At 37.8% G+C, this 25,120-nt stretch overlaps 1 protein-coding gene across 1 annotated transcript in view; it reads right to left on the bottom strand.

Annotated features, from left to right (window-relative positions):
* Positions 1–5,084, bottom strand: part of IRAG1 (inositol 1,4,5-triphosphate receptor associated 1) — a 57,424-nt gene extending 52,340 nt beyond the window's left edge. Inside the window, exon 1 of the mRNA XM_036385073.2 lies at positions 5,066–5,084. The gene's annotated coding sequence lies outside the window, so the exon portion shown is untranslated. The remainder of the gene's footprint in view (positions 1–5,065) is intronic.
* Between the last annotated feature and the right edge of the window lie 20,036 nt (positions 5,085–25,120).

The following is a 25,120-nucleotide window of genomic DNA, read 5'->3' as shown; positions in this document are numbered from 1 at the left end:
CTCCCTCTTCCTCCTGCACTGCCATAAGCTGGTGATGAGTTTCAAGCTAAGCTAATGCAGGAAGTAAAAGATATCAGGAAGTTTGTATTTCCATGGCAGATGCAAGTTTCAGATGTACAGCATCTGAAACAAACTATATAGAATAGCTTAGAAATACAGAATGAACTGATGTCATAACTGTGGTAAGGGTGCTATAAACACAGTCTAAGAGAAATCAGGTTTCTTGTTTTCAAGTGTTTGACAGTGTCATGAAAAATAAAGGCTATAGTTTTTAAGTTCCACATATCTCCTCTGTTGTCTTCTCCCCTTCCCCAGTTCGGTTATTCATGTGACCAAATATTCCCAACAGTAAAAGTTCCAATATTGTAAATGCAGTGCAGATGTGCTGGTTTTACAGGCACACAACAGTGTGCATTCAGAGAAGCACCTCCCAAGCTTGACATAACAGGATAACCTTTGGAATTTTAATTACACTGCACTTAAATAAACAAGTATCAATAAATATTTATGGATCTAACATTTGGACTCCGCTATTAGATCTGTAAAAAAAGCTCAAAACCAAGCAACAACCAACAAACCAAATCCACAATCAGTGCTGTTGACGTTCTTATTTAAGGATAAACCCAGGTTATTGTCCAGCACTCCATGTGGAACAGCTGGAAAGTAAAAGAATCCCCACAGAAGTTGAGGAAGACACATGCTTCCATACTCACTGGAGTTTGTGCAGCTGTAAAGCTGCAAATTGTCACATTTTTCAACACTTAAAACCAAAACTGAAACATTACAATTAAATCCCAAAGATGCTCAAGATTCATTACAGAAAAATACTGTACTGAGATTGCAAATACAAGCTGGAAGAAATGAGAGGCGTGCAACTACGTATGCAACATTGCAGCCCTTATTTTGAGAAAAACTGTGATCCATGTACATGGCAGTAGTTTATCCAGTCTTTTTAGAAAAATAAAAAAGTCCAAAATGTACTTAGAGGTACTGCAGAATTTAAGTGGGCCTTCAAAGCACAGAGTATCATAGCTGCCTCTAAGAATCACTTCATCAACATGTTTATAACAGTCTTGAAAAAAGATCATTAAACAATAACAACTGAACCCAAACTTTAAAATATGTATTTCTACCACTGATACACTCTTGATATCAAGACGTCTCAACTAGACTTCTAAAGAGTACATTAAGAAATACTTGAAATAATTATCTGACTGTTGTCAATTACCATATGCAAATTAACCTGCACACTGTTCTGCAGTTTGAGCCAATCTCATTTGAACCTTGAGGATTCTTCAAGCTAATTGGAATAAAGAGAACCAGTTACCTTGCTTTCAAACATGGTTTCCATTTCTCCAAGTCTTTCCTCTAACATTCCTCAGGAGACAAGAGAATGAGGCATAGAAATGTCTGAGGAAACAATTCAATTCCATAACCAAACTTACAGTTGCCAAAATAACATGCCTTCCTCTGCTTGCTGTGTTTTATGAAGGAAGTTGGATTTCCTGCTCTCTTTGAGAAGCAACTGAATGTTCAAGGCTTTGAGCCCCACAGAGATGCTAAAGATTCCATTAGCTACTATTTAATTTCTTTTCTTTTGGGTAGCAGGGTGCCCATAACTGCCTAAGAAACAAGGACATTTCACCACTGGGACGTTACATGGAGAAAACTCTACGCGGGCTGATGCAGTCTGTAAGCTGATTTTCACACTTGCTGTCATGGGACTGAAGGAATTTAGAGAAAGGTCAACATGTTCAGCAGCTTATCTTGCAGAAAAATGACAACTTGGTCCAAATATTCAACATGCAAGTCATGAAGAAGCAACTGAATTCAGTAGAGACCCAACTCTCCCATTTGACCCAGCCAGTTTGGGGGGATTCACACATTTTGGGACACATTTTGCTCTCAGATGACACCACAGGGCACCTGGAACTATGGGGCAATTCTGCTCTCCAATACACTGAGCACTCTGTTACAGTCTCAGTCCCAAAACCTCCCTGTCCAGGAAAGGGCTGGTAATGCACTGTGGCAATTTGTACATCATTTTTGATATTTTTATTGCTATAGCAACTGAGTGTAGGCATTTAAACATAGCAACAGACTTTTTATAGCACTTTCTTGGATGTCAAAAAGGCACGTTGTTTTATTTTCCAAGCAGATGCTCAGAAGATAAGTACACAGGATGATGGTACAGTACCCACTTTCAAAAGGAAGAAAAAAACTCCCAGCTTCACAACTTCTGAATCATATAAGCTGACAGATGAGTGTAAGATACATTGTGACTTTTGAGGTTTCTGCCGTGAGAGACTTTGTTCTGAGAAAACATATCACCAACTACTACCTAAGAAAAACATTAGGTGAAAAACCTGGTGGATTTGTGCTCATTTTGTAAAAAGCTGTACAAGAAATTTACCAAGTCCTGCTCTGAAGGGAAAAATGTCTATCAATTCTGATCTTTAGCTGTTAAGCAACAGAAAAAGGGAAATTGTCTTCATATTAAGTGGAGCCAGATTCTCTGGAGGGATCGAAGTCCACTGAGACAGACCCATAGGTCATGTACATGGGCAAAGCTCCACACAAACCAAACAGGAACAGCGATTTGCAAGGAGAGTCTGACTTGTTAGATGGTTTAAGGAAATGCAACTTACCATTTAGAATAATTAGGGCTGGGAGGGACCTCTGGAGATCATCCAGTCCAACCTCCCTGCCAAAGCAGAGTCACCTGGAGCAGTGACACAGGAACACATTCAGGTGTTTTGAATGTATCCAGACAGACTCCACCATCTCCCTGAACATCCTGTCCCAGTGCTCTGACACCCTCAATGTAAAGAAGTTGTTCCTCGTGAGATGGAGCTTCCTGTGTTTTAGTTATGGCCATTGCTCCTCATCCTGTCACTGGGCACCACTGAAAAGTGTCTGGCACCATGCTCTTAGCCCTCCTTTGAGATATTTATCAGCATTAATGAGATCCCTCTCAGCCTTCTCTCAACTAACCAGGCCCAGCTCCCGCAGCCTCTCCTCAGTGGAGAGATGCTCCAGATCCCTCATCCCCTTTGTGGCCTCTGCTGGACCCTCTCCTGTATCTCCTTGTCTCTCTTGTCCAGAGGAGCCCAGAACTGGACACAGCACTGCAGGTGTGGCTGAGTAGAGGGGCAGGATCACCTCTCTTGCCCTGCTGGCCACACATTTCCCAATGTAGCCCAGGCTACTTTTCTTGTGTGCAGTATTTTTCCTCTGGGTCCTTAATTTTAGCATCATTCTAAAGTGATCAGTAAAATTCACCACTTGGTGTTTAATGTAATTTCTGAACACATTACTAGACAGAGAAATACCAAACAGCAACAGGACAGATTTCCTTGGGGATCTTTAGGTATTATTCACCTTTCCATTACAATTATACATCAGCTTTGTAGAGAGTGAGATGGTTCATGTCTGCCATTTTACTAAGAAAAACAATCTGCTAAACAGAAAATGTCAAGGTCTTACCAAAAAAAATGAATACAACAGGAAATATCAAGAGCTTCTTCTAAGGGTTCAAGGTTGTTAATACTCCAGAGACTCTATGCCATTAGCACATAATATATGAGGTTTGGAAGGGACATTTTAATGCTGTGTTTTATGCAGAAGACATTTCAAACAGATGCCAAAAAATCAACATGAAGATAAAAACTGAGTTTTACATGTTGAGGTTTTAGACTATATCCCACACATTCTTTCTCCCTGCCCCTTAAAGATATTTTTACTTAATACATTGAGTACTTTTCAAGCTTTCCTAACCTTGCTTCAGCTTCCTAAGATACTTGGGAATTCTGATAAATCTGCTTTGGTTTCAACAGTCTGCTCCACTGACTATTGCACTTCCTAAAACCAGTTTTTGGAGCAATGCTGATAAAATTATCTAAAAAAAAAGCCAGGAATAAGTTCTTAACAGCAAGAGCCCTCAGGGAAGTCTGGATGGGCACCACTATACTGGCATAAGGGAACAAGGCACAATATGTAGGGCTGCTTCCAAGACTTTTCGAGTCTGAGGTGATGTGCAGAACATCAGATTGACTTAGCACCTCCTCCTGGGACAAACTCCACCCTCTGCTGCAACTAGGCCCAGTCACATAATTCTATTTTCATGAGCCCAGAGGTCAGTGGCTTCCCTTCGCTATTTATGAAGAAAAATATGGAAAATTCAGCAGCTGAAATTGGGAAGCAATTTTCATACACTGTCAAATGATTTCCCTTCCTCTCCACAAGCTCTCCAGCTTAATTTTTCATTTCTCTGTTCAGCAGTTACAGCACAAGTTTGGAAGTTTTAACAGGAAACATGAATTAATATATGAGACCTTACTATCTTCTACTACCTTCTAAAGGAGACTGGAGAAACTGGGAGAACATTTAAAAATGAAATAGAGGATTTTTCTTGTCCAAAATTTCAGAAAAAGCTATCATTGTACTGATTTTGTCATTTGTTAGTACAAATTAAGTCCAAAATAAGATGGATAAAAATAGACCTTCTCCTACTCAGATTGCCCTGAGAGAGTCTTTACCTTTGTAGCGTTCACTAAGCGCCTCCTCCGGCAACACTAAAGACAATGGAAACTTTGCTGAGGATTTCAAAAGCAAAGACTCGGAGCCAAATTCCCCATGTATAACTTCAGCCTTACAAAACATTCTGCAGAATTATATAAACAGCAATAATTTTACTCAGAAGGCAAGTCTCTGCCCCAAAGCAATTATTGTACTTGCCCCAGCAGCCCAGAATTTCTATCACACATTCATTTTCAGGATGCAAAACGTTACAGTGGGTAAGAAAAAGAGTGTGCAGCTGCAACATAAAAAGCTTTCCCCACCACTGCTGTTTGTTAGATCAACTTTTCAATCCCTTTGCTCTTTGCAGAAATCCCAGTAATTAATCCAGTATTTTATAGCCATGAGATTGCAGCTCTCTTTGGACAATCCCCAGGCATATTTACACATAAATCAGGGGACAGCAGTGACTCTAAGTATGTGCATCAACAAAACACAACAGAATATGCTTCTGTTAGGGAAAAGACTTCCAGGTTCACATACTCACTTGACATACGTTAGCTGGCAGGTTTGCATGGTCCCCTCCCTGCTCCTCTCATCCTCTCCCAGCAATCCCTGTCAGCATAGGAAAGATCATATTCTACAGGCCTTCCTTGTCCAAATCCACAGATCTCTAGAGATATCCAAAATACTACACGTCCCAGATTACTTGTGATAGCTAAAGATTTTGTGGTTTGCACATTTTAAGGATAAGTGAAAGTTTTAGCACATTGTAAGGCATTCTTGATTTCAGCTATGAAATAGTGTGTGGTCTTTGTTGTTGGTTTTGTTGTTTCAATCTTTTAGATATTTAATAAATTTGGCAATTCCTAAGTAAAATTTAATTCTCAAATTGTTTTTTGAGATTGTAAAATTAATGATAGACACACTGAAATTAACCTAAAGGAATGGAAATATAAAGAAAAAAAACCATTAAGTCTATCTAATAGATTAGAGGAATAAATCCAGGGATGCTATTAGAGCTGAAGCTCTCCATCAAAACCTGAGGTTACAAGTCCACTTGCTCTAAATAACAAATCCCTCTCTCCTTTTCAGAATCCTTGGGATCTACTTGCCAGGGAGGGAAAGTGAGTTATTACTTCAAAGCACTGCCATAAGTCACAGTCTTAGCTCTCCACATGTACATAAGCAGAAATTCATGTCTTGAGTCACTAGTTTAGAAGCTTACAGAGATCCATCACCCACTCAGATTTCCTTTCTGTCAGTGATACTGAGATCCAAAACATCTCTTTGACCCACTTTTCAAAGTGAGCACAGGCAGAGAGCACATCACAAGGAAATTATTCTGCTTAGTTTACAGGAAGGCTGCAAGTTAGGACAGCAAAAAGATCTATCTCTGCCCAAAAATCCCCCAGATCTTTAAATAGCCCATGAACCTTGAAACAGCAAGGATTATCTTCCCACTTCCACTCACAAGCAATTTTATCCTTCTTTCTCCTGGACTTACACACTTGTCTAAGAACAGCAAATAGATGAGGAAGGAGAACTCCCTGTGAGGAACATTCACATATGACCCATGAAAGGAGAAGCTTTCACATCTCTCTCTCCCAGGTCCAACACCCTATAACTTGCTGTACTCTGTCCTAAATAACTTTTTAAAAAGTTATTTGGCACCGAACTATCCTTAAAAGCTGTCAGGAAACAGACTGATAGAAAGGAGATTGGAAGCAGGTGAGGCTAAACATTGGAGTTATGAAACTGGCTGCTAGATAATTCTGAATTTCCAATGTTTCGGCCCCAGGTAAATAGGACTATAGTCATTAAAACTGTCCCTGTAAGATAAAAAGATAGGAGGTAGGGAGGCATACAGGTTTCACAGACAATTTAGAACTTAATCCAGAAGAATGTGAAGCAGATGGATTTCTAAAAGTTAAATACAATGAAAATCCTAGGTACTTATCAGTGCTGATGTTAACACAATATTCACCATGCACAAATAAACAACTTGTACTTTATGTATTAAATTACACTTTCGTCATCATAATACCTTTACTGAAGATAAATTTACACATAGGTACTTTATTGTATATTTTAAGTCACAACACAAAAAAGAAATGTGTGAAATAAGAACAATAGCTGTTGAAGTGCTATATCATGTATTAGAAATATATGCTTGGTTCAGATTTGGAAGAGTTAGACATTGATTAGTTATCCCAACCTTTAGACATTGTTAAAAGTAAGTCATGGAAACTTAAACACCTTCTAGAATACCATCTAAACTTGTACGCCCTTGCAGAAGTTGAAGGGTTGTATAAAACATCACAAGTAACACATGCAAGATCAACAAATCAGAACAAGGTCTTTGGAGGCCCAAAATGCGAGAACATTCTATAAGGGAGGACCCTCAGTATTCAGCATTTCATATACTGGACTGATTCTTAATTTCCACTGTTCTAATAAACTTAGATTTCTGTGAGTTGTATCATTAGATTATTCGGCTCCAAGTGTGGTATAATTGTTGATTTGGGGTATTACTGTTGATGTAAAACATGAAGGTCTGCTACAAGCTTAACATAAATATACTAAGCTGTTCACTAATGACAGTCCAGAGAAAAATAAAACAATTACAAGTTTTGTAATAAGATCTGAAATGCTTTAACAAGTAAGATTCATTTACCACAGCCTCCTGAAGCTGGATGAAGAAAACTTTTTGAAAGTGTACACAACACCTACCATATGAAACATACATTGAGTAACTGTCAACACTCACAAGAACACTGTCCACACTCAGAACTCTAAATTCACCTGATCTCCGTATGGCAGAAACTAAAAACTATGCTCTAATCACTCTGCAGAGATGGAAATTCACTACTGATTGCAGAGAATTTTTCACCAGGTGAAGCCATGCTATGGAGATTTGCAAAATCAACTCACTAACACAAGTTGCTAGTAATGTGAGTTAGTAACAGAAACCTAAGTCCCCAATTCCAGTTATCACTTCCTTGCACTGACCTCATTCTTTTATGTTGCTTACATTCTGCTGTCTAAAGCAAAAGAAGACCTTGATATACATAATAGTAAGACAAAAATATGTTTTAATTCATCAAGGAAATGAAATACGCTTTAATGCAGGATAGCTACCAAATAGCACAGATAAAACTGAAAACCCTAATACTAGGAAAAGCAAATAATGAGATTTTTCTCTACTAAAGGAAATAGGTTTTAACAGTTTAAAGATATTTCTTTTTCTCTTTATAGCATTCCAATTAAATACAACTTTGTGGTATTAATTTACACCTAACAGGACTAAACTCAAACAGAGACTGTATGAAGAAATGGCTCTGGAAATGCCTTTTTAAAAGATAAGTTCCAGACAAGTAGATAATCCACCAACATGAACCACTCCAGCACTGTTAAAAGCATGAGGGAAGGAAAGTCATAATTAAAAAGAAAAAGAGCAATCTGTGACTTATCTGTTTCTCTATAACATGGATTGCTCCTAAGACTCCCTCTTGGTTAGTACAATACAGATGACAATATCTGTGAATCAAGTTACCTCGAATTACTGACTACATACCTTTATTATTCAAGTCTCAGTATAATTAACACAGCTTTTCCTTTTTCATTCCTGTATAGTCCCAAACGGTTTGCAAGCAGAACGAGGTTGCATTGACTACACCCAGTTTTTAAGCAGCTAAAATCTGACAAAGAGGTAGAATTTGAAGGGGTGGGGGAGAAAAGGTAAAGAACCAGCTCCTCTGTATCACAAGAACAAGGTACTGTACCTTTAAGGAGGAAAAATGGTTCCGTTCTGTTCCAGGCTGAAAAAGAGCTTATTCCTGGTTATAGAGATTACTTACCTAAAACTTCAGTTATTCCTCTCTTTCCCTCGGGCCAGCCTCTCTTTCACTCTTGGGAGCTTTTACCATTTAAGGTCAATGTTACATCTGGCTCTAGTAACTAAAGCTGAAGCAATTTTTAACTCAGAGTTCCAACAGGCTGCCTAACATTAGAATGAGAGTTTAAATTTAAAGTAATTCTTCAGAAAGCTTTTCTTGCCTCAGAGAATTACAGAATTAAAGGCTCTCCTATTGTGGCATAAGTACTCTGGGTACAATATGCTGCAGACATCCCATTAGCATTCTTCAAGTTCAGTGCATATAAGCTCTACTTACTCATTTCTGATTAAAATGGGCAAGTAGGAAGAACAGATGAAACAGTTTACATCATGTTATGTTAACCCTTAGAATTTTTTACTGACACAGATGCTACTATTTTTCATTCCTCTCCCCCTCCCTTTGTTTGGTCAGAAGGAGTCTAAATTAGATCGCAAATAGAAGGCATGTGAACTTTTAAAGAACACTGGCTTCAGTCCAGTCATGGGCTCTGCTCTCCACTCGCGGAGTAGAAATAATTCCAAATGAAGCCCACAGAATTTGCTTGTATCCCATGAGAGAACGTAGCTACAAAAGAGGCTTGAAGAGGGGAAAGAAACCCAAAACTTTTACCACAGTACATTCAGGTACCTACAGAGCAATCATGTGAATGTGATTCAGATCTCTCAGCTCTAAAACTGACAGAGATTTTACTTCAGCCCTTTAGCAACTATAGACTATTTACTTATGAGTATTACAATTATATCCACGGATCCCTAACTAAGGGTTCTCGAATGCCAGGTGCTGGGAAGTTATTAAATGATTAAATGTAAGAAAGCCAAACCCTGTCCAAAAATCCTTTCACTGAACTGAAGCAAAGACAAGAGAGAAGAAGGTGGGTGATGTTAAAAAACAAACAAACAAAAAAAAACCAAACAGCAGCAGATTGCATTTAAAATTACTGGATAGTAATTTGTAAGTTTTGAAGGCGTATATTAGGGCTGTTTTAAGAGAAAGCAGTGACCAACACTAAATGACTGCCTTTTGACAGTAGCTGATAAGAGCAGTAAGGCAGAAACAAATCAGACAAAGGAAAGTAAGGATTTGATGATTTCACTTGGAGAGCACCATAGGGGACTGGTGCATGGCTTGCAGGAGAAATGGGCAAAGATGAGTTGATGGCAACAAAGCACAGAAAATTAGAAGCTGAGCACCTGCTTTGTGCCACGTCATGTTTCAGCTGGCACTAGAAAAGTCCATTATTCTACACTTCAGACATTCTTAGTTCCAAAAATCAACAGAGTGAAACAAGGCTCTGAAAAACTTGTATAACATCAGTGCTTAAGCTTGTTCCCCACATAAAGGGAGCAGCTAGGTTTTTCCAGTACTTTTTCAGGTATAGATGTCCTTTGTCCATATACAGTACTTGACACCGTTACTGCCTCTGACAAGGCATTTTAACACACCTCCTTTCATCTTTTTCAATTACTATTTCATTACCCACAAACTCACATTCTGAAATAGCCTCTTGTGAGTCAGCACTGTTTCAGTCTTCCATCTATTTGCAGTCACAGAATTTTTACCATCATCTGCAATTCATCATTTTTCAGTTTTATTATCTCAGAATTTCTAGGCCACAAGTGTCAAATGCTTCATTTGTCTACAACAGAAGTTGTGTTTCTGTTAAATCTGCTTTCATCCTTTTCAGAGCAATACTTTAAACCCAGTTTGGGCAAGAACAAGTTGTTTACTGTCCTACAGTATTGTCGTCCTCTGGGAAATAAAACTCTTTTGCTGAAGTTGCTTGTCTCATTGGTCCAGCATCCTTCAACAACTGTTGGCCAAATTTAGCCCAAATTTCTTAAAGTAATCAGAGCCTCACAATATTTTCAAGTTCCCAGAGAGTTAGTGAAAGAACAGTGCTTGTAAAGCAGATTTAAGCTACTGCCCCTACTATGGGGAAAACCTATAGCAGCGGAGTTTCAGTTTTGTTTTGTTTGGCCCCTCCACTTGCAGCACACAAACATGACCCCTGCTGTCTAGGTAGGATTTAGGGGACACAGAAGGATCCTGGAGGTACTCACAAGAGGAGGAAAACAAAGCTTCCATCAGTCTTCTGCTCCTGAAACTGCTTTCTATAGTCTACTCTATAGCTTTGACAGATCCTTTGCCCAGAGATTTGTTTAATGTGAATGATTCCAGGCCAAACAGAGGTGAAAGCTGCTATCTAAAATCTAAATTATTGAATGACAAAATATTAGCAGCTAAAATTTAATTATTTCAGGTAGATTGTTAAAATTCTATAAAGAAGGTGTAGGAACAGGTACCACATAAAAAAGTCTTTTGTTTGCTTGGTTTTTTTAAGATCTGGTGATATCTGTTGTTTTTTTTTTAAACATTCTAATACAGGTAGCTTTGCAACTCCCCCATAACATACTGTTGTTGCCAGTATTCCACTACTGTATACCTCTTGGAGAGCATGAAATTATTTTTTATAAGTATCTGAACTATTTCAGAGTAGCTAGATGCAGTTCTCTGCAGTTACATATGGCTTGGTGGTTATGGGATGTGTGTGCCCCCACCCCACCAGTAGATTCCCCATTTCCCTGATCTTCACAGCTCTGTGACCTATGAGAAAGCAGGAGTAGAAAATTTAACATAGCAATGTTATGTTTCCTGGGTTGGGCTCCTCAAGTTCTAAGATTTTTATTTGTGCCTTTGAGGAGGTGAAAAGCAGCACTAAACACAAGCACTGAAATCCTTGTCTGAATACTCCATACTGAATCAATGGAGACTTCTGCCTCTCAGGCTGAAGTAGAGGTAAGATTCACACAGGGACTGCATTTTTGGAGCACAACCATTTTCAAGCACAAGCTTTGTCTAGCAACAGCAGAAAAGTGATCTTGCCACAACCTTTGTTTTTTTCTAGTTTTGGCTTTAATTGGGCAATCTGGGTGATGAGAACTTTAGCTCAAATAGCATGTTTGTGTAGAAGTAGTTGTAAGTATCTTCATTTGAGCTTTTGAGAATTCTCATTTTTTTAATATTTACTTTATTATTATTGTTACTGCTATATTTGAAGGTTTTATGCTTCAGGACTTAAAGATACTTTGCATTAAAATGCTCTTTATTATCCCTCCTGAGCATATGTAATAGCCATCCGTAATGGCAAGTCACGATTTCATGCTCCATTTTTTATCCAGTGACTAAAGTATAAAGATTATTCATCAGACAGGCTAAAAATTTGCAGCAGAAGTGATAACATTTGCATTTAAAACTGGTGTTCTAGGACATGAGTTTTCATGCTCCATTTTAAAAGCATCTGAAAGGTGTTTTTACCAGTTAAAACTTCACTTGCATCACAATTAGAATGCATCTCTGTCCACCTCCCAAATATCAACGTGCATTGACAATTTTGTTCATTGAATCATTCTCATCATCTTATTTCTCAACTGTACGGAAAAACTAGTTAGCTGAGTTAAAGTTTATGCCAAATTTTTGCTCTGTCCTTTTGTTTTCTTGGAAAAAAGATTTTTCCAAATTTAAATATTTAGTCCTGCATCAGATTTGCGTTTTCAATTGCTTTTCTGGCTTGTATGTTGCTACCGTCATAGTACACACAAAAATGAAGTCACCTTCTCTTATCTGATGGCACCCATCATGCAAATCTTATTTATGCATGCAATTCTTATCTGCCAGCTTCATTCAGACAGGAGCTAAAAAACAAAAATAATAACAATTCTGCTAACTTAATATTAAACAAAAAAATCCAAGGCAAAAACATGCAATAAAATTTTCCCATCTGGGACTCATTCTGCTGAATATTAAACCCCAAATACAACCCAGAAAAACTGAACTAAAATGTGTGCTGGTTCAAAAGGGTGGTATTACTCAATATCACTTTTCCAGTCAGCTATGCTAGATCATTTACACAAAATGTAACAAACTTTATTAACTTTTAATAATGTTTATGCAGCAACTTATCTCAATGAGACTTCTGAAAGGCAGAAAATTTGCTTCCAATTTCCTCCAGCAAAAGAGAAGCTTTTCACATGAATCAGAAATGCCAAATTAAAAGAATATGCAGTTGCACAGCCTGTAGGAGGTAAGGACAGGTTTGCTAGAGCCCAGTCATCTTAGAGAAAACATCTCTGTGGACAACCATGGAAAATCAAGTTTGCTTTGATGCCATGATTGAGGTAGAAATGATCTTGTAAACCAACCCAAGTTAGATGGAAAGATTTGAGACTTCAGGGACAAGGACTCAAAGTGTCTGCAAAACCCCTGCTCATCAAGCCACATGGCTTTTATTTACAAAAAACTAACATCTTTCTCAGTCCCAAAATAGCCAGCTAATAATCTCTATATGAGAAACAGGCAGGGGCCAAGAAATAAATGTCAATCTGTTTTCCAGTTTTCATTGCCAGCTGATCAATAAAATGATGCAAAGTGACAAATACAGTTTCAGTGCCCAAGTCCTTCTGAACGAATGTTAGTCAAAGTATTTACAGCAATCATTATATTTTCCTTTCCCATATTGATGTCTTTTTTTTTCTCCTCTTCCCTTTAAGAAAGTAGTTTTAAAAATGGAGTTCCAAATTAGGATGTTTATAATGACTTACGGGAAAGCAAAACAGTATCAGAAATTTAAACCTTTGTGGGCAAGGAAGTTACTGTTTCCATGCCCTTAAAACCTAGCCTGCCAAAAGCTAAATATAGCAACTATTTTTAGAACACATAGAATTTTCCAAGGTCATGGACACATTTCACTTAGTCTAATTAATTGCTTTCTGGGGTTGAGCTTTAATTTCTGTTAATAGCAGTTGAAATCTTAGCATGCCTACAAGCAATACACTAAACACATTATGTCATTGTCCTGTGTTCTAGGGAAAATCCTTTTGGGAAGATGATGCAATTAAAAGAAAAAAACAAACTGATGGGTTTTGAGGTTTTTTGGGAGGGAGGAATGAAATAAAAAGGGAAAGTTTATCAATCAAAGAAAACCTTCCAGAAGATTTGACAGTCATAGCCATTGGGTAATTAATCATGTATAGACAGCTTCTCCCATCAGAGCTCATTTTCTGTTCTGATTTTGGGGGTGGTGGCGGTCAGGGGATAAAATGTGATCTACAATAGCAGGATTCCAGAAAAAGAGGAGGGATGAAGTTTTAAAATTATTTTCAGAGCACCTTTTAGGAAAGCTGAAGAGGTTAGTAATTACTATGACTAAGCTGCATCTCACCTCAGTTGTGGGAAATAAGACAGAAATTAAGAATTCCAAAGAATTACAGGCTTCTCATTCCACATGGCTGTACAGACATGTAATAGCATAATCTGGTAATCTGAAGTACAACTGAAGGAGAGTGGTACTGCACACCAATCTAGGCCAAACTGGTAAATGTTATACTTCTTCCTGAGTTCAGAATTCATACTGTATTTGGACTTCCTGCCATATTCCAGTCTAGTGCAAGAGAAATTAAAATATTGCAAGAAGATACTTAAGATTTGCAGGAAAAGGATGCAAGGCAGACATTTTTAAGGATTTAAGATGACATTCCCTTGCTGAACTAATCATAAAAAATTGCTAATCTCATGTGAAACTTGATACCAGCATATCTCCTACCCATACTGATCCAGAATGTTTGCACTCAATTAACAGCTCTAGATTTTAAGAATTATTTGCAGGTTGAAGTTTATACTTACCACATGGTAATATTAAACTTCTGAGGAAGCAATGTGGGAAGATTTTATTAAGTACACTCTAAGTGACTTTCATTCTTAGAGCAAAAAGTAAAAATAAGTATAAATCCTGATCAGAGACTCATTTTGGTTAACACCTGCTTTCAGTGCTGCAATTTTACACTGTCGCTTGTTCTAAAGTTTCCCAAAATATGGACAGAAAAGTTATTCCACCTTTAGCAGCAGAATTTTAGAGAAAGGCTTTAGCATACATTTTTGTTGACTGGATTACTGCTGCTGCCAGACTGTTGCAGGGTTCATTGGATGGTTTGTGTTTTTGTGCTTTTCCTTAGACAATATTAAGGTAGTGCATTTAAAAAAGGGAAAAAAATATATAATTAGTAGGAATGTCTGTAGGTGAAGTTGTCTGTCATTTTCCATTGTAACACTCCACCTTTGAAGTTTAAGATATTTGAGATATGACACAAATGTGATCATTTGGGTCAAAGTGACTGGCTTCAAAACTTTGGTTTTCAGCCAGCATGTTTCAACTGTTTCCAAAATAAAAGGGGGGCAAACTTTGTTATATATACACTATATATGTAAGGACAGTTTTAGAAAATTTTAAAGAAGCTATTTTATTTTCTATGGAAAAGGGACTGAATTTGGGACTGCAACATAATTTTTTCTCACCTCTTTCGGAAGTATCCAATTTTTAATTTTTTTTAAAGTCTCAACACATTTCTACTGAGCACTGCAATTTCATAATGTCTGCAATTTCAGAAAACAACAGGCATTGATTATGCATAGTCAGTATCACCATATGCACACAGCTAAATGCTTGTCTGCCTTGAACCTTTGCAAAGCTGGGATTAACAGTCATTTATTTTACATTTCTGCAGCTTCATATAGAAGTAGCTGTTGGTGCTTCATTCTTTACCTATGTTTAACAGGATGTACTGCAGTGGGAATTTTTGCCAGATGGCCCTTAAAGCACACTGCATTTCTGCCATGCCTCCAGAACTGCCTAAAATACAGTTTTATGATTTGTTGGAAAGATATACCATTATCAATATGGGACTCTAAGTTACATTTTCTTTACCCGCTCCTTCCACAACCCCTTTTTCATCCTTCCCTCTGAATTAGATTTTAGGCTTTAAATCAGAAGTCTTTTTTACCTCAGATCTAAAGCCTAAAACCTCCTCTCTACATTTGTTCCTGTATTTCAGTCTGATCATATTTTCCTGGTGGGTGTTTATTAACAAAAAGCCAGTGACCTATTTTTCTGTATATCCTCTTCCTAAGATCCTCCTCAAGGTGAATGTCCTAGTTCTAAAAGTCATACGTTTTGTTCAAAAATGTCAGCAAAATTAGGGATGTTTTGTTGGCTTTAATTGTAAGCAATATTTTCTATTTTTCATTGACTTATTCACAGAATTTAAAAAGCAAATACTTATCTGTTCTTTCAAATGAAACGTTAAGCTTAACAGCAGTCTTACACAAAGAAATTTAACACTAAAAGATCTCATAAGTAGATACCTTAACCTACATATATTTACACATATACATTTATATAAAAATCAATGTCACCTTGTGATATACTGAACTGTCACAAAATGAGACTGACATACCATTACTAGGTAATGTATACTCCAAGATGAATGAAGTCCTACTGCAACAAGGCAATGAAACACTCATTGGTTCTGTGTTGTAATCACCAGAGCAAGTGATTCTGCTTTTTGAGATCATGTTTGCTTCATTTAAAACACAGAATCTCCACCCACAACAGTTTCAGACCTTTCATTTACCTACGACCCCATAACAGACAAAAAACCTAAGACCATCCAGGACAAAACCAAAGCAACTCAAATATTCTTTAGACAAAGAATATGTGAGAATGCAGTAACTCTGATGAGATACGAGGTTCCTGGAAGTGAGGAAGTTTAACTAAAGGTTGAGGATATTAATTGACCCTGAATCCAGCCACTCCATATTCTGATGCTGCCACTGTAGTGAAGTTTAGCAAGAGAAGAAATTGCCAGTATGATTTATAACTGCTGCACCTCAGAGTGCCATGGTGTCCTGCTCTGCCTGGCTGTTGTACAGTAAGACAGCAAAGTTAACAGGTTCCCCAGCACTCCTGCAGGTCCCAGGATGGCAGAGAGTTCACATTCCCTCTTTCTCCCTCCAGTGGGGTTGGAACAGAGTAGAAACACCTATTCTACTTTTGTATGAGAGAGCAAACACGCAGGTTGAAAGTCCCTCCACTTTTTACCTTCTGTCCCCCCAGATGTTCATCTGGACTTTTGTCAGAAGGATGAGAACTGCTGGCAGCAGCTCAGCTTCTAAATCTGCTTCCTTCCACACTGAATGGGATTCACACATGTGCTCAGAACCCCTCAGCAGTGAACTATAAGGAATGTAAACAAAGCATAGATAAAAAACCATGCTCCATTCCTCTACACAGTGATGGACATAAAACAGAGGAGATTTCCCCAGACTGACATTCTCCCTAGAACAAGCTGCATAGCTTTTACCAGGAGAAGGAAGAAATCTATTCAGTATTGTTTCATCATGCTCTCTTGACTGACACCATTGGTTGCATTTGCAGGGAATTGCTTCAGTTAGGAAAAATGCCTGTCAGCATTCATTGTCCCTGGAAATGCTTCCACTGTTCCTGAGTTAATCACATGACTTCACAGTGGTTTAGGTGCTGTCTCTACCTTTCACCAAAGCCATGAATATTTCCTAGCTGCCTGCATCCTGTTCAAAATCAACTTGTCAATCAAATCTTATGACTTCTGGTTTCCCTTCCCTCTGAAGCCTGGCTGGGGTACAATGCAATTGCATTATTCTTTGAGGGAAACCTGCTGATCTTTTGTTAAAAACAGCAACCAAGGTAACAATCCCTTTCTGGGAATTCTTAGTCCTCTTGAAAAACTACGCAGTTGCAATTTTGAGTAAAAGCAATTATACTTTTTTAAATTGTGGTCCAGAGACCCTCAAAAAAAAGCTGTTCAGCCAGCACATTGAAACCAAAGTGCTGCTTGTTCACTCTGGCATTTGACCCCTCTTTGGGGAAATGTACAGTTGGGTAATACTTTCTGATAAACTTTTTTAAAACTTGTTTTCTATCCTACCTTGATGCCTCTTAAAAAAACCCCAAACTACTATGCTGATTCTGTTTTATTTAAGACACATTCTCTACATTTACATGTCTTACACTTACTTGTTTCTTTTCCACTTTTAGTCTCCAAAAACTAGCAGGGCTGCTCAGTCTCGTACCCTTGAATCTAGTCTAGATTGTTGTATCTTCTTAACCAACTCCTCAAAACCTGATTATATCAAAATGGTTTTTGGTATTGGTTTTTACAGCTATCCCTGTTTTACTTTCTTTGCAAAAGAAATATGGAATGCTATGTCTGACAAATACATTTTCCCAATAGATTCAAATGTATTTCTTTTTGGCTATTTTGTAGCCCAAAACACATCTAAAAACACCCTTTAACTTAGGTTTCTCTTTTCACACATGTTTCTTGCAGTGACTGAGTTTACATCCAACAGAAACAAAGCTCTGAAAACCCTCAGTTAAAAGTAAATAATTGGGAAATATCAGCATGAACTGGGAGCAATTCAGCCAATAGGACAACTAAATACAGAGAAGCTACTTCAGCTGGAGTAGAGAATATGCACAACTTTGACATCAGGCAACTACAAAAAGTTAAGATGCAAAAACTATCAGCTTGTCATCTTAAAATTTAGACATTCAAATGTTAAATGAGGATGTGCAATGCAACTTTACAAGATACAGAATTCAGTAAATAGCTGTAGCAAAGCCAATGCTCAGAATAACTTCATCCTTTGCCTTTGATAAGAATGCAGATAAAGCTATATAAATTTAAGCTCTCTATCCAAAGCCTGCTGTTATTCATAGTAAAGAAGCTCACCATCAAAGAAAAGAGGTAATAAACAGCTGTTTACACAAGTGGTTTGGTGATTAAACTGTTAAATGACCTGACATCCAGGAGGGGGCAAGAAAAACCATGCAAAAGTCACTGTATCAATTTGAATTTTACATGTCAAATTCTATCAGCATTCCTTTGACTTGTGGCACTAAGCCAACAGGAATCCAACTGGAGTGATGCTATATTTTTCAACATGTGCACACACACATATTAAGTGGAAGTCAACGGAATAGATAATAATTTTGGGTTTAATAAGAGTTTAATAACTCTTAACATATGCATATTAAGAGGTTCTACAATAGTACCACTCTGAAAATTGCTGGATCCATAGAACAAGGGGGCTTTTTCTGCTATAGAGTAGATATAGTCACCAAGCTAGGAACAATGGAAAAGGCTGAAATTTCTCAACTGCTCTGACTATAAAAATAGAGCATTAAGAATATTGGCCAGAGTTAGCTAGAGCTGCTAATATTATCCATCTTGGGGATGGTGTTTGGGAGTCATCCTTAAACAGAGGGGAAAAAAGGAGATGGAGTCTCTTGGGAAGAAGTCATGAGTCATGACTGAGTCCACAGAAACAAAGATGAGACTGGCAGAATCTTCACAAAGCTGGACAAAGGAAAACAATAATAGGCAAGGTGAGGAGCAAAAACCTAGTCAGAATAAACTGTACTAAGCTAGATGAACATCATGGTTTAGAAGACAAAAATGACAGATTCACAAACATCTTTCAGCTCCCAGACTGTTTTAGGCAGATAAGACAAGATATAGACAAAGGAAGATTTTGTTTCGTTTTTGTTGAAACTGGGTATTTTTCATGCTATTAAGTAAAGTTTCATGTTGTTTTAAGACTCCCTTCTAAAAACAACACCTTCTGGTGTATCATTTTTGGAAGACTTGAACCACAGCCTTAAGACAAAGAACCTATGGAATAATGTGAGGAATCTCTTAGTTATGTGTCCTCAAACAAGACAAGCCCCCAAACATTGAGGATGTTTCCTAACAGCTGGGATTTAGATTTCTACTACTGTGAAGCAGCAGCAGAGGAAAAATGCCAGAGCCAAAGGAGGAAAGCATGTCAGTGCATACCAAAATCCTTGGAAGCCGACTGCATGCAAACCCTGTGGGCTCAGGAGCCCAACAAAAGCCTGAGCAAGAAGAGCGTGATCACATTTATGGAACAATTTGTGAGCACAGCTATGTTTAAAGCCTTATAAGCATTAAGTTGTGAGGCACCTCAGCCAAGTATCTATTGTTTGCTAAAACATGCAGGGAATTCCAGTTGATTTCTCAGGCCAAGAAAGAAAAAAAAAAGTAAATTTCAGCATAATTAAAACCAAATATTATAGAAAAACAAAATTATTCCCTTACCAGATCAATACCATGTGAGAAAGAGAATTCAATAAAATAGAAGTACTATTTGAAAAGTTCCAGGATTTCCTCAAACAAAGTTTAGGGTTATTTTCCTTCTAAGAGTGACTTAACAGTTACCTGACATGTTATTATCCAATTTTTGACACTTCAGTCAAATCTAATGATGCCTCTGGACAAAATACAATTCTATATTGGGGTGGTTACTACAGACTACCTTGTGCCCCTTCTCAGTATGGTAAAATTGCCTTGCCTTTTGAGTACACCTTAATTTGCTTGGACACATTGGTAACATATGTTATTATGGGTAAATTTAGTTATATGATGGGTGACAAGGACACTACCCAGCTGCAGGGGGAAAAAAATTTCTAAGATTTTACTTATAGTTTTCATGTTCTGCCCCTCTGCTTATCTAGACCAACCTATAATCCTCAGCATTCCATATGCTGTGTTCTTCTGAGATTTGTCAGGAACACTGTTCTTATAAGTAATTAGGATGTGGCAGAACAAGTACTTGAAAAAAAATTTTTTTTTTTTGCTAAACAACTTCTTAAAAGTGGGTAGAAAAAATCCTCAGTAAAACTTAGTTGTAATCAGACAGGAAACTGGGAGCTGTCACCTGTGCTGTCACCAAGGCTAATGGATGTTACTTCTTAGCCAAATCACAGGAACTTTAGAGCAATTCTTCTGACTGTTAGGAGAATTTAACTCTTGCAAGCCACAAGAACAAGGAGTGGGGAAGAAGGGTTGTTAGCAAATCCATGGTAGAATGAAGACTACAAAGGAGGAATGTTAAGCAAACATTGTTCCCAGGGAAGGACCTGAAGTTATTAGAAAGAGTGATATGCTCATACAAGTTAAAATATTTAACAAACAGGATTTCAGAATGTTTTGTTAATGAAGCATTTAAGGAAAGGGGGAAAAAAGCCAAAAAAACCCAAAATGCCTTCAGCAATGTGAGAATTAATTATAAGGCAGGAAGAAATCTAAAATCACCAAAATGAGAACCAAATGTGCAGCTCCTAAATGAGATTTTCTGCCCTGAAGATTCATTTTATGTCCTTTAATCATTTCTGAATGATTGGAAAGAAACCCACACTTGTTCTACATTCAAATAATCTATATATGTAAGAAAGTGCAATTGTAAGAAAGTGAAAGAATTAAACTGAAGAATTAAAATGGTTCTTTCTAGAACCTATTTGATTTTGAACCCATGTGCTGTTTTATCTGGGATAACTGCATGTTCATGATGCAGGAGCCACTTTATTCCTTTCCCTGTGAACTCAAAAGTCATTACCTAATTGTTTTTTTAAGTCCTCCTCTGAACCTGTGCAGTCCTAATGCTCTATAACAAACAAAGCTAAGCCATCTTTAAGTGAGACACTGAAGACAGTCCAGGCATTACAATAACTTAATTAGCTCTATGCTGCCTTTGCTGGGCTAGTGCAGCCTCAGTACTGATGTGTCACACTCCGGCCTATGGTGAGCAGGGGCTTTGATTTTACGTACTCTTGCAAGGCAAGGCATCTGAGTAAGCAGCCTGAATTACCCTACTTCAAAAGTTAGTCCTTTTACAATCCTATATTAGCCTATAAAAGTGAGAGTGATAAAGCAGTGTGTTTACTTGATCTGAACATGTTGATTTATCCAAGTATAAAACTAGAAATTAAATTAAAATATCTGTCTCAAATTCAATCTCTTACCTTGCTGAGGGTCTCTCTTGTTTCTTTAATCTCTGATGGATTCTTCATATCCAGAGTAACTTCTCTGCTCAAGTTGAGGAGCAGAGGTAATGCAAACACTTCAGCTATGACTATTAAACAGGATTTTGCAATTGCATGAGAAATGTTCAAATGGGAAAACTTTGAGAAATGTTTTCATCCTCTGTACAAGCAAGAATATAGCATCTGCATGTCTTCTATATAACTCAGGCAACAATATCCTGGCAACCACATTTCAATGGAACAAATCCAGATAATTAAAATTACTATCTAGCATCCATCTCTTTTTATCATCCCACTTGATAGGCCAGACTTACTCATATGGGAAGTGATGGTCAAAAATCTGCTAGATGTAGTGAAGTGAGATGATGTCTGTCTCTAAGCTACAGTCTTTAATTTTGTTTGCCATTGCCCATTTAGCTTCTCTTTCACAGCACTATCCTCCTGATAACTTCAAAAATGAACTCTACTGTTTTGTATGCTGTACTTTGCAGACATCTGCATAGCTCGGTGGATTTCTTTAATACTTCACTAATAACCCTGTCAAGCTTTGTCATTTCTGTAAAAAGGCTAAAAGGATTAAATTCACTGCAGCAATAAAACCATTCAGTGCATTACCATCCTCATCATGTCTACTCACTCATTTTAATAGATTCCTAATACCATAAGTCAAAACTTTGGCTTCCACTCTTCTGCAACTGCACAGCCTAATCCCCTTGCAGAAGTCACACTTCTGCTAAATCAGACTGTGAGGCATGAGTTCAGCAATGAAGAGCTGTTGGATTCCCTTTTTTACAGTGGTGATGTGAGCAACTGCTCTGAACTCTATGTTGGTGTCTGAAGATTCCAGCAGTCACACCATTCCTCTGAAAGGGAAAATGATGCAGGATGCTACTCTGCAGCAAAGTACAAATGAATGACTTGTGATCTAGATCATATCTTGGTCAAAACAGACCTCAAACTGACTGTTGTACAAAGCCAAAAAAAAAAAGGTATCTTACATTTTGGATTTTGGGTGCAAAAATTTAATGCATCTACATTCAGACTCATTCTCTCTAAGATTTCTTTCTCAGCCTTAGATACCATGCAATGACCTCAGTGCCTGGAAGAGATGCTAGGAAAGAGGCTTTAAGGTGACAGGCATAACAGAGGTGGTAGCCTACAGAAATACTTTATGTTTCCTTGCACTCTATCACCCCACACTTACCCTCAATTCCCACAGCCTAGCACGCTATAACTACCTCATTCTCTTCCTAAAGTCTAGCAACTTGAGTAATGGAGAGGAAATTTCTGTTCCGTTTGTATCTAAGGTTGCTGGTCCTTCCACAATGATCCATTTAAGCAAAGTCAAATGCCCCTGGGAAATTCTTCAGAAAGAGGGAAAGAAAGAAACTAAATCCCTCTTTTAAGAAGGTCAGCTCCTCTCTCCCATTCCCAATCTTACCTTCCCAGCCATAACTATCTAATTAATAGAGGTTTAAATGCACAAGGTGAAGTGGATTTTATTCCCTTAATTGTGTTTTGCCTGGTTAAGACATGAGCTTAACACGACAGGCCTTGCATAGGAATAAATTTGGCTTTCAAATATGTACAAACCAGAGCCCTGGAAATACACAAATATGTACAATGTTGATTTTTGTTACGGAATCACAAAATATAGCTTTGGAACAGTCTGTCCACACACTTATTCTCTTTTCCTTTTCAAAATTCACCTTGTATTTCACCTTGCCAAGAAAGCAAAAATATTTTCCCCTGCTTGATTACATGCTCAATCACTACCAGCTCACATTCTATTGTCCAATTACTGTGCTGAAACTTAAGATACAAGATCAGGAAAACCTGATAGCATTTTCCACACTTAGAGCAGAAGAGAAAAGCACACATACACCCCTTCTGATGCCCAAGTGGACAAAACACAACATGTGAATAGAAACAAAATACACTGCTATTAACTTCTGCACAGAGGATGCCCTTTTAGTATTTGGAAAGGGGAAGAATATTTTCATTATTAATTATGAAGCAGAACAGCTTTTGCTACAGATTCAGAATAGCTTACGCAATTTAATCTCTGTAAATACAAGGATTACTTGAAATGGCTGGGATGTCTCATCTAAAGAGACTACAATGACCTAGCAAAAAGAAATAGATGGAAGCTGAATGATTGCTTTTATTTACACTTTTACAAGGCAATCTTGAAATCAGCTTTTAAATTACTTCAAGATTTTTTTTGTTTTCAATTAAGCTGAATGAGGGTAGGTTTCAATTAGATATTAGGAAGGAATGTTTAACTACAAAGGCAACAAGGCACTGGAAGAGGTTGCCCAGAGACACTGGGGACTCCCCATCCGTGATACTCAAGGCCAGCCTGGATTGGGATCTGTGTTACACGGTCTAGTGGGAGATGTCCCTGCCCACAGCAGGGAGCTGGGACTGGAACTTTAATGTCCCTTCCAACCCAAAGCATTCTGTGATTCTGGGAGCTCTCTTCCTAGAGGCTACTAACACAGCTAATAGAGCCTGCATTGAAATGTTTAAAAAATTAGTTAATAAATTCATACTAAATATGAGTGTGTAACACAAGGTTATGCTGAGTATGCATAAAATATTTAAATTCTTTAACAACAGAATTAACTACACAGCAGCCCCTGCAGTACAGAAATAATGAGCATGGCTTAATGAACTTTCCAACTGCTGTTGAAATACCAACAATAAGGGAACAAACTTCTAGTTTGATAATGATTAGTTTTCTTCAGCTTTCAAAAACCAGGCAAAGGCGAGTGAAAAGTATTTCAGCTGTCAGACTCAGTGATGAAAGTCAAAATGATGAATGATCACATGGTAAACTTCCTGAAAGCTAACTTTTATCAAGGTTCTCTTAAACAGTTGATGTAATAGAGAGTAAGTATTTTGTTGGCCTTGTTATCCAGAAGAAAGCAATGGATAAAAAGAAGGCACTACAAGAACAATGCCCAGAGCTTCAGGTAGTATCTACATTGCTAAGATGATTGATTTCTGGTATTAGAGTCAGTATATTCAATAAATTAAGCTTGAATAGTAAATTCAAGATGCAAAGGCTATTTTCTTTCTACTCATGAAAAAAAGAGGAAAAAACACATTTATAAATCACAAGCTGCAGTTTCCAGTCCTCCACCAGCACATTCCTCTACTAAACCTCACTTGGATGAGAGCTACAACCAGCAGCAATCAGCTCTGGCCTCTGTGTACTCTTGAAACTGAGGCACATTTGTTTCCACAGGCTGCTCTGCCTTGAGCACCTCCAAAAACAATCCTGAGAAAGGACTGAATACTCAGCTGAGTCTTTAGGAGAGCAGTTAGTGCTTCGTCACCTCCCTGCCGTACTTGCATTTCTCACAGCAAGGCTGACATTCTTTTGAGACTATAAAAGGCAGCAACAGATAAATTAATGGAATTTTTAGAACAGAGCAATAAAGTGCTTTGAAGTAGCAAGCAACTAAAAAAGGAAATCAAGCAGCCATTACATCAGCTGAACGACAAAGGCATCCGAGAATCGGTTCAAAATGTAATCTGCCATAATCTTACATGAAACATTACTCATGTGCATGTTTAGCAAAAAGTTAAATTGATCCTTGGGACATTTTAAACTTCTCCTAAAGCCTTGGTTCATAGAAAAATATATACATGAGTCTTATTTCTAGCTTAAGGAATGATGAAATATCAGCTGTTCCTCACTGAGGTTTAAACAAAGTATTTTTACCTCTCATGGTAGAATCTGTTCAATCAGTCTCAATTTCTGTTTAGCTGTGGGTGAGCACACACTTCATTATTTCCAGCAGCTGACTTGTGACACCTGCCGAGTGAGCCCTTGAGAGCTGCTGCCACACGCTCTTCAGCCTCCCTACTCAATATCCAAACATTTCTGAGCACAAAGGATGATTTTAGAGACTTCACATGTAGTCTGTGTGGGTTCGGAGCCAGAAACAAGGAGCCTGAGTTCTACAATGCCTGGCTT

This window comes from Molothrus ater, chromosome 6, assembly GCF_012460135.2.
Source record: "Molothrus ater isolate BHLD 08-10-18 breed brown headed cowbird chromosome 6, BPBGC_Mater_1.1, whole genome shotgun sequence".
In the NCBI taxonomy this organism is placed as follows: Eukaryota; Metazoa; Chordata; class Aves; order Passeriformes; family Icteridae; genus Molothrus; species Molothrus ater.
This window is presented reverse-complemented; position numbering and strand designations above follow the sequence as displayed.